The sequence below is a fragment of the Petromyzon marinus genome (assembly GCF_048934315.1).
Source record: "Petromyzon marinus isolate PM22_M1 ecotype Great Lakes invasive population chromosome 84 unlocalized genomic scaffold, UKy_Petmar_22M1.pri1.0 chr84_unloc.3, whole genome shotgun sequence".
NCBI classification, from domain to species: Eukaryota; Metazoa; Chordata; class Hyperoartia; order Petromyzontiformes; family Petromyzontidae; genus Petromyzon; species Petromyzon marinus.
Window position 1 is genome coordinate 421,981 of NW_027422640.1, and position 7,740 is coordinate 429,720.

General features: G+C 47.5%; 1 long non-coding RNA gene across 1 annotated transcript; it reads left to right on the forward strand.

Moving 5' to 3' along the window:
• The first annotated feature begins 5,095 nt into the window (after positions 1–5,095).
• LOC142908424 (uncharacterized) lies at positions 5,096–7,432 on the forward strand. Its single transcript, XR_012931750.1, has 2 exons — positions 5,096–5,294; positions 7,347–7,432. It is a non-coding gene; the product is annotated as an uncharacterized LOC142908424 (long non-coding RNA).
• Positions 7,433–7,740: the final 308 nt, after the last annotated feature.

The following is a 7,740-nucleotide window of genomic DNA, read 5'->3' on the forward strand; positions in this document are numbered from 1 at the left end:
CTGAAATATCTGGACAAAGGCTCATCAGTGGGCTCTTCCGGCAAGTCAGGCCCTATTGGCTGGGTCATGAAGTCTATATGCACTGTCACCGCATCCCCAAGCAGCTTCAATTTGGGCGGATAGATCATGCTAAACAGGCGCGGCATGGGCTACAGAAGAGATGGACTGATGTGGTACAGAAGGATGTGGAGCTGATTGAACTTGCTGATGACTGGTAGCAGCAGTGTCGCGATAGGCCTATGTGGAGGAGGTTCATGAAAGACTCTACTGGGGAGGTGGAGGCAGTTGCCCTCCAGCAATAGCGTAGGGCAGCGGAGCGACACTCATAACAATGAGCAGAGCGCTATACGACTGAAACACTGAAATTTGGCACAGTGGGGAGCACGGCTTTTGCATCTGCCCGTCATCACCTTAAGTCAACCCATGGTACCTGTGTCTATTCATGACTTCCTGCCAGCCATCCTTCGACACTTCAAGTGACCTCAAAATACACCAAGCACCGCACAAAAGCGCTGTGGTGATGTCACTGCCACTTAGGGGCAAACGGCGAATATTGTCTTCTTGTTGTGCGTGTGTGCACGGACGCATATACCCCTGTGAGTGTGTGTGTGGGGAGAGATAGTGCAATGGTGAACACTGTCTACCATCCCACCGATCCCAGTTCGATTCCCACTCACAACCAACACCTTTAACGATTATATTAATGGTTGCTGGGCTTTCCGTCGATTGACTCAGCCTCAAATAAGTGCCTGGTGTGGTGTGTAAATATCACCACTGGCGAGACAAAGGCAGCCGGGCGTGGTGCTGTCCACGCACCCCCTCGTGCGACATTCCAGCCTTCATAGGCGCTGCTGGCTAACAGCACTTGCCTTGCGGGCGTTCACCCCCAACCCTCCCGTGTGCAGTTATGGGGACTCATTATGCCCCCTCCCGACAAAAGGTCCCACATCCAGACTCAAGGTAAGTGACATTAAAAACATATTTTTTGTCCTATTTACGTAACTTTATTTTTTGTTTACCATACAGTATTTATTACAGTATTATTTGCAAATGTATAATATTCCGTGTTATGACTTTAACAATGCTTCAAAATTTTTGTTAAACCGTAATACATTTTACAACACTTCCAGTATGTGAATTTAAATACAGTACACTATTTTATTCAGACTTATGAACTGTTCGACTCATTAACGATTCTCTGTAATGGAATCCAAAAGTTGTACTATTCATTAACAACATCTCCCATTGGTATGGTTGACTACATGTGATGCAAATAAGTTAAACATAGATAAATATATATTGTACAACACTTTCCCCAACAGTGTTGAGGCTACATGGGGGACCTTTGTGTTTGTGCTTGTGATTGTATTGTGGAGGCCTTCTTAGGTGCTGCTCCTTGCTAATAGCACTTGCCCCAATAGTCTCTTGAATCTATACGGGGAACGTTTGTCTTTGTGAATAATGTTTTAATTGGGGCGGTGTCATTTTCTAAATTGCCCCAATGTTTTTAAATGGTCGACTTGCGTTTCAGCCATTTTCGGACCCAATTAATACATCTCTTCATTTCTTGGGCTTGGTGGCGGTGGTGGCAGCTGTGGCAGCGGCGGTGGCAGTGGCGTTGGTGGTGGTGGCATCTTTGTAAATTTGAGAAATGGCGCATTTCAGCTCTTTCAGCTGTCTATTGAGATGCCGGCACTCTTTGCGCATCTGCACTTCGCCGTGCCACTTTTCCTCGTGACGCGCCAGCTTCCCGCGCAGCCTAAACTGCTCCTGCCCTCTCTGTGGATTCAGGAAGTTCAACTCCCTCAGGTGGATGCGCAGCGACCTACGGAGACCTTCCTTTTTACAGCGCAGCGACATTTGCCGCTGTGCTGCATTGCAGTCTCGGAGAAAATCCGCATGGAGAGACGCACGCTCGCAGCCAGGCACTCTCGTGGACTCCAGCTCTAACTGGCGCTCTTTAAGCTGTTGAACCAGGCCCCTGTTCTCTCTCTGGAGAGTCTCTCGGTTATCCATCAACTCCTCCTGCTGATACTGTAGCTTCAGATGGGGCGTCTTGTTCCCCTGACAGAGCTCCACATTCTGCTGGCCCATCCTCTCCGTTTGCAGCGTCGTGGTCTCGCGGTGAAAGTCTGAGATGGAAAGCGTACAACGAAGATAAATGAAGATCTCCATCCCAAGCAGGGCCAAGAGCAGAACGCCAACGATCAGCAGCGCCATGCTCAGCTCGTGTTGACGGCACGCGGGACAGAAGCAAGTGTGAGGCACGTCACGAAGGGCGGTTATTTATATAACTTCTTTACCGGATGTGACGTACACGTTGACGTACCAGCCATCCCTGCCCACTTATTGTCGATCATTGCTAACCACGTGACTCCACGGCCCCGCCCCTAACAGCGCAGCTCCTCCCCCATACTCCTCTTCCGCCTTCCCCACGTGACGCGAAGCGAGCCAATCACGCGAGAGGCGACGCGATGGGCGGTGGGGGGGCGAGATCACTCCACGTCGCGAGCGGGAGGAGGAGGGACTAGGGGGAGGGGCCAGCAGGGACGAGGGGGAGGGGCCAGTTGGAACGAGGGGGAGGGGCCAGGAGGGACGAGGGGGAGGGGCCAGGAGGAAAGAGGGGGAGGGGCCAGGAGGGACGAGGGGGAGGGGCCAGGAGGGACGAGGGGGAGGGGCCAGGAGCGGGAGGGGGGGTGCCGTGGCGCCGCTCTTGGGCCGCGAGGCCTCCCCCTGGGCCCGCGGCGCCACGCGGAGACCGCGACAGCAGCAGCAGCAGGAGGTGGTGGTGGTGTTTGTGGTTGTAGGCACGGGAGAGGTGGTGGTGGTGTTTGTGGTTGTAGGCACGGGAGAGGTGGTGGTGGTGTTTGTGGTTGTAGGCACGGGAGAGGTGGTGGTGGTGTTTGTGGTTGTAGGCACGGGAGAGGTGGTGGTGGTGTTTGTGGTTGTAGGCACGGGAGAGGTGGTGGTGGTGTTTGTGGTTGTAGGCACGGGAGAGGTGGTGGTGGTGTTTGTGGTTGTAGGCACGGGAGAGGTGGTCACGGACAGGCGGTGAGTGCCGGGTGATGGAGGGGGGGTGAGGGAGTGGATTGCAGGGTGAGTGAGTTAATGAGGAGAATTAATAGGTGAGGAGGGTGAGTGAGTTGAAGGGTGAGGTGAGTGAGTGGGTGAGTGGTGAGTTCACGACAGGGAGATTGGGGCTGAGTGAGTGAACGCAGCGCACGGTAAAGATCTCCTGAGAGCATTCGCAAGAGTTGGACATTGAGTGCCGCTGTCAGGGTCCACACGTAAATTACTCACTTGGCATGATATACAAATTAACCATTGTAAACGATAACTTTAAAAAGTCCGCTATTTGTCAGAGCTAATGCGATGTGCCTTCAGCATATTTGTAGAACGTTAACCAACGTCAACATCGTCATTTAGAGTAACCATTAGTCCATACGTGTCACTTGCTAATAGTCCCCGGGTCAATCACAACTTTGCCGTGCGTGCAGGCTTTGTCTCTGGCTGCTCGCTAGGGCTGCGATGCCTTTCCATGCCACAAGATGACGTTCATTGCTCCTTCCACACCGCGACAATATTTACTGCAGTGTTCTATAACGCGGTAGTTGCGTTGCTGAATAACACCGCGTTGTGTAAACTCCCTCGTTACAATGACTAATACAGGGTAAAGCACAGTCCGTGATAACAGCGTGAGATGCGTGTGTCGGCTGAACAAAGACTGAGGCGCGTGGGGAGCATCAGGAAGCATCCAGCAGCATCCCAATGCCTCGTGTGACGCTGTGCCCAGGCAGCCGTACAACCGCACATTCCTACTCGCGCGACGTGGTTCTGTTAACTCAATCGCATTATATCCACTTAGCATCCGCGTTATAAAACGTGTTCCCTAATACATCCATCGTGCCATATCCAAATGGCGTTATGAAAACACGCGTTGAGGCAGAACGAACTCTATAAACTATTTTTATTTTACCAGGTGAGACCCACTGAGCTATGTGGCTGTTTTTCAGAAGCGACCTTTCCACAAATGATAGATCAGCGAAATGGCTAATCACGTTAGAAATGTGTAGCACCAGCCACACATACTCTAGACATGGATCCCCTTTGACAGGGTCAGTGTCTACTTAGATTCACTCACTCCGCCTATTGTCATGTGGCGTGCGCAGCTGCGTCGTGACACTTGGTAGAGTGCTGTCTTTGAGGCAGAGAGCTTTACAACCGTGTGCAGTGGTTAATTTGCTTAACAGCTTTACACCGAACTCATTGCTTGTGGTAAAAAATGTTAACAACCTTTCTGATCGAGAAGGTTGAACTATGTAGATTTAGATTTACAGTAAAATGTACTTGGTGTGAGATGAACTTCCAAACAATTTCCTATGCTCAACATCTTGGAATTAATGTCTTTTTAAATGGTCAGCTTAAGTGATTCCGTGATGTTTATGTAACTTTACCATTAAGATAACCTATGGAGCACAATTATTTCAGTATTATTTTTCATAAGTAAACTTTAAACTGAACCCATATGTGATATTATATTGCCTGATTATTTTAATTTTTAATGTAGTCTACATGCTCTTCTGGGGATATTACCCCACATTTACCATTCATTGATGTTCCCTTTGACATTGGTAATTGGCATTGTCACACCATAGTAATTCATGGGCAATTATGTAATTCTCTCTGTCTATCTCTCTCTGCATCTGTCTGTGTGGGTATCTCTCTCTGCCGGTGTGTTTTTCTCTATATGCGTCTCTCGTGTGTCTCTTTGTGTGTGCCTCTCTCTGTGTGTGGATGTCTCTCGGTGTCTGTCTCTCTCTTTCCTTTTCCACGATGTGGTGTTGTATTTACATGCAAATTCTACCTCTAGCCCCGCCCACTTACCCTTGGGCTGAGCTTATTTCAAGCCAATATAACTTCGTGTTTCAGCAGCTTTCTCGCTATATTTTTTCACCTGATGATGGTTGCTTGTGTTGCGATCGAAACGTCGTGATCTATTATTTTTTTCTACCTACGTGACTTTACCGAAAGAACCAAAGAGTATTGTGATTGTAATTTTGATAGTGATCGTTGTGGTGGAGGTGGTGATATTGATGGTTGTGTTAACGATAGCGGTGATTTTGGTGGTTGTAATGGTGGTATTGATGGTGGTAATGGTGGTTGACTATTACCCCTCTCGTGTCCTTACCTCCACAACCAGTTTTAAAAATCTGCCGGTGTCTGTGCTGGAGATGGACGTCTGGATATCTGTGCGGTCTGGAGCGGTGGACAATAGACTCCTGCAGCTCAACCAGGTGGACGCACTGGGCAGGGAGCAAGATGGTGGTGACCTTAGAGACCCACTTACTCCCACAGAGAGCCATAGACTCACTCAGAGAGAGCACTCACACAGAGAGCCAATGTCTCACTGACACAGAGCCATAGACTCACTCACATGGAGACACATAGACTCACTCAAACAGAGAACCATTGATTAACCCACACAGAGAACCACAGAGTCACTCGCACAGACTCACACAGAGAGACATAGACTCACTGACGCAGAGGACTATATGCAGTACATCCTCGTCTTTTATGTAATGTGTTTCACTTAGTGCACACCACACCCACTATAACTGGAGTAGCACATGACGGACTGCTCTTATGAGTGGTGTGAGTGTTGGCAGCGTTGTTCTGTATTGCTGGGAGCTGATGCTGTACCGGTGCGCGCTGTGTTACGTGGCGTGTCATCCTCTTCCTCAGCCTTTGTTCCAGCATCTGTGTATAGTGTCATCTCACTCACTCCCTTATAGTTTTCACTCATCATATCTCCCTTTCACGTCCTTTGAATGTATATTGATGAATGTAACACAATTTTTATTATTATTTGGCTGCTATAAATTCCCACGTCATAAGCTACTTCATTCATCTATCATTTGTGGCCAGTTCGCTTCTGAAATAGAAGCTAATAGCTTAGAGGGCTTTACTAGGTAAGATAAAAATAGTTTATTTTTATTTTTTTGTGATTTGCTTACCTTTCCTATACTTTTCACTTCGATTGTGTTTTTGCATCGTTTGTTCTTGTAACTTTCTGTACCACCCCAACTGGACATCTGTGAAAAAGGGCTTTTTAGATTCCTCCAGTATAAATAAAGATTATAATATATATCTTCTACATATACACAACACATTTAAAATAAACATAGAAAAGTGTACTGTACTCTCAATTAAAAATTAATAATAAAAGTTACATTGTGCTAAAACAGAGTCCCCCCCTTTACCGTTTTTCCTTGTAGAAAAGTTTTCTGCTTGACGTAAAATAGCTTTAAACAGCAATTTTCGACAACGCAACCCCCGCGTTAAGCAAGGATATGTTGTACTCACTTACACAGAGAGACATAGACTCAAACTTGATTTGGCACTTTTGTGACTGCAGGAATTACTCTTTGGTTATTTCGGTAAAGTCACGTAGACATAGACTTGCACAGAAAGCCATAAACTCACTCGAACAGAGAGACTTGGAGTCAATCACACAGAGCCATCGACTCATTCAAACACAGATGATGATAACAGATACCCATGAACTCACATTGAGACCCATGGACTCACACAGAGACCAGTAAACTTACCAGACCCGTAGACTCACAGAGACGCATAGACTTACAGAGAGGTATGGACTTACACAGAGACCCATAGACTTACAGAGAGGTAAAGACTTACACAGAGACCCATAGACTGGTGAACGAGATTTGAACTCGGATCACCAGATTTGTAGCACAGCACATTCGCCGATACACTACCGTTCACCTTACACACTCACACACGCACTCACATGCTCACTCATTCACGCAACCAGATGCTCACTTCCACATTCAATCAATCACTCAATCACTCACACACTCGCGTTTTATTGCATGTAGCAATATCTTCAGGAGCTAAATGTCAATTATTGAGGTCTGTTAAGATAAGCGAGTGTGTGGATGACATAGCAATAGTGGGTGAGTAGGTGAGTGAAGAGGTGAGCTCAGTAGCATGTTGCAGGTCTTCCCGAGGACAAGGCGGGTCATATTTAGGGTGTGTAACATGTTGATTGACTGGGTTGAGTGTTGTGTTTGTGAGCGAGTAGGTGAGCTCACTCGAATGTCGCAGGTCTCGCCCAGCGTTTTCCAATCAAAGATTAAACAGATGAATGAGTGGTGGGATTTTTGTTATTGTTTTCAGGTGAGCAGCACCACCTTAACACAAATATCTGTATTACACCTTCATCCATGTAATAGCTGTGTCCGTCTTACACCTCCATTTTCTTAGAAGCCTCTGGATTTGACATAGCGCATCTTTTTCTGTGTGTGTGTGTCTGTGTGACCCAGTCCTGAACCTTCCCTCGGTCGACTCACCATCTAAAGAGTACCTGGTGCAGTGTCTATAATAAACATCAGCAATTGGGAGAGACAAAGGTGGCCGCGTGCATGGTGTTGGCCACATCACATTCCCACAGCGGATTTTGGCGAACCATCGAACAAAGGCGGTCGCTGCATCACACTTTCAGAAGCGCTTCTGCGGCCGTCTCGAACGCTCTTCCTTCTGATATTAGAAGCCACTGGAGCTGTGCACTTTTACATCTAGATTGAAAACTCATTTATTTAGAACTACTTTTTGTGCTTACTTTGTTGCCCTTCCCCTGCACCTCCGATTAGCACGGTTGGCTACGTACCGTGCAAAAGAAGTTCAACATACAAAATACATACCACCCCCTCGTGTGTT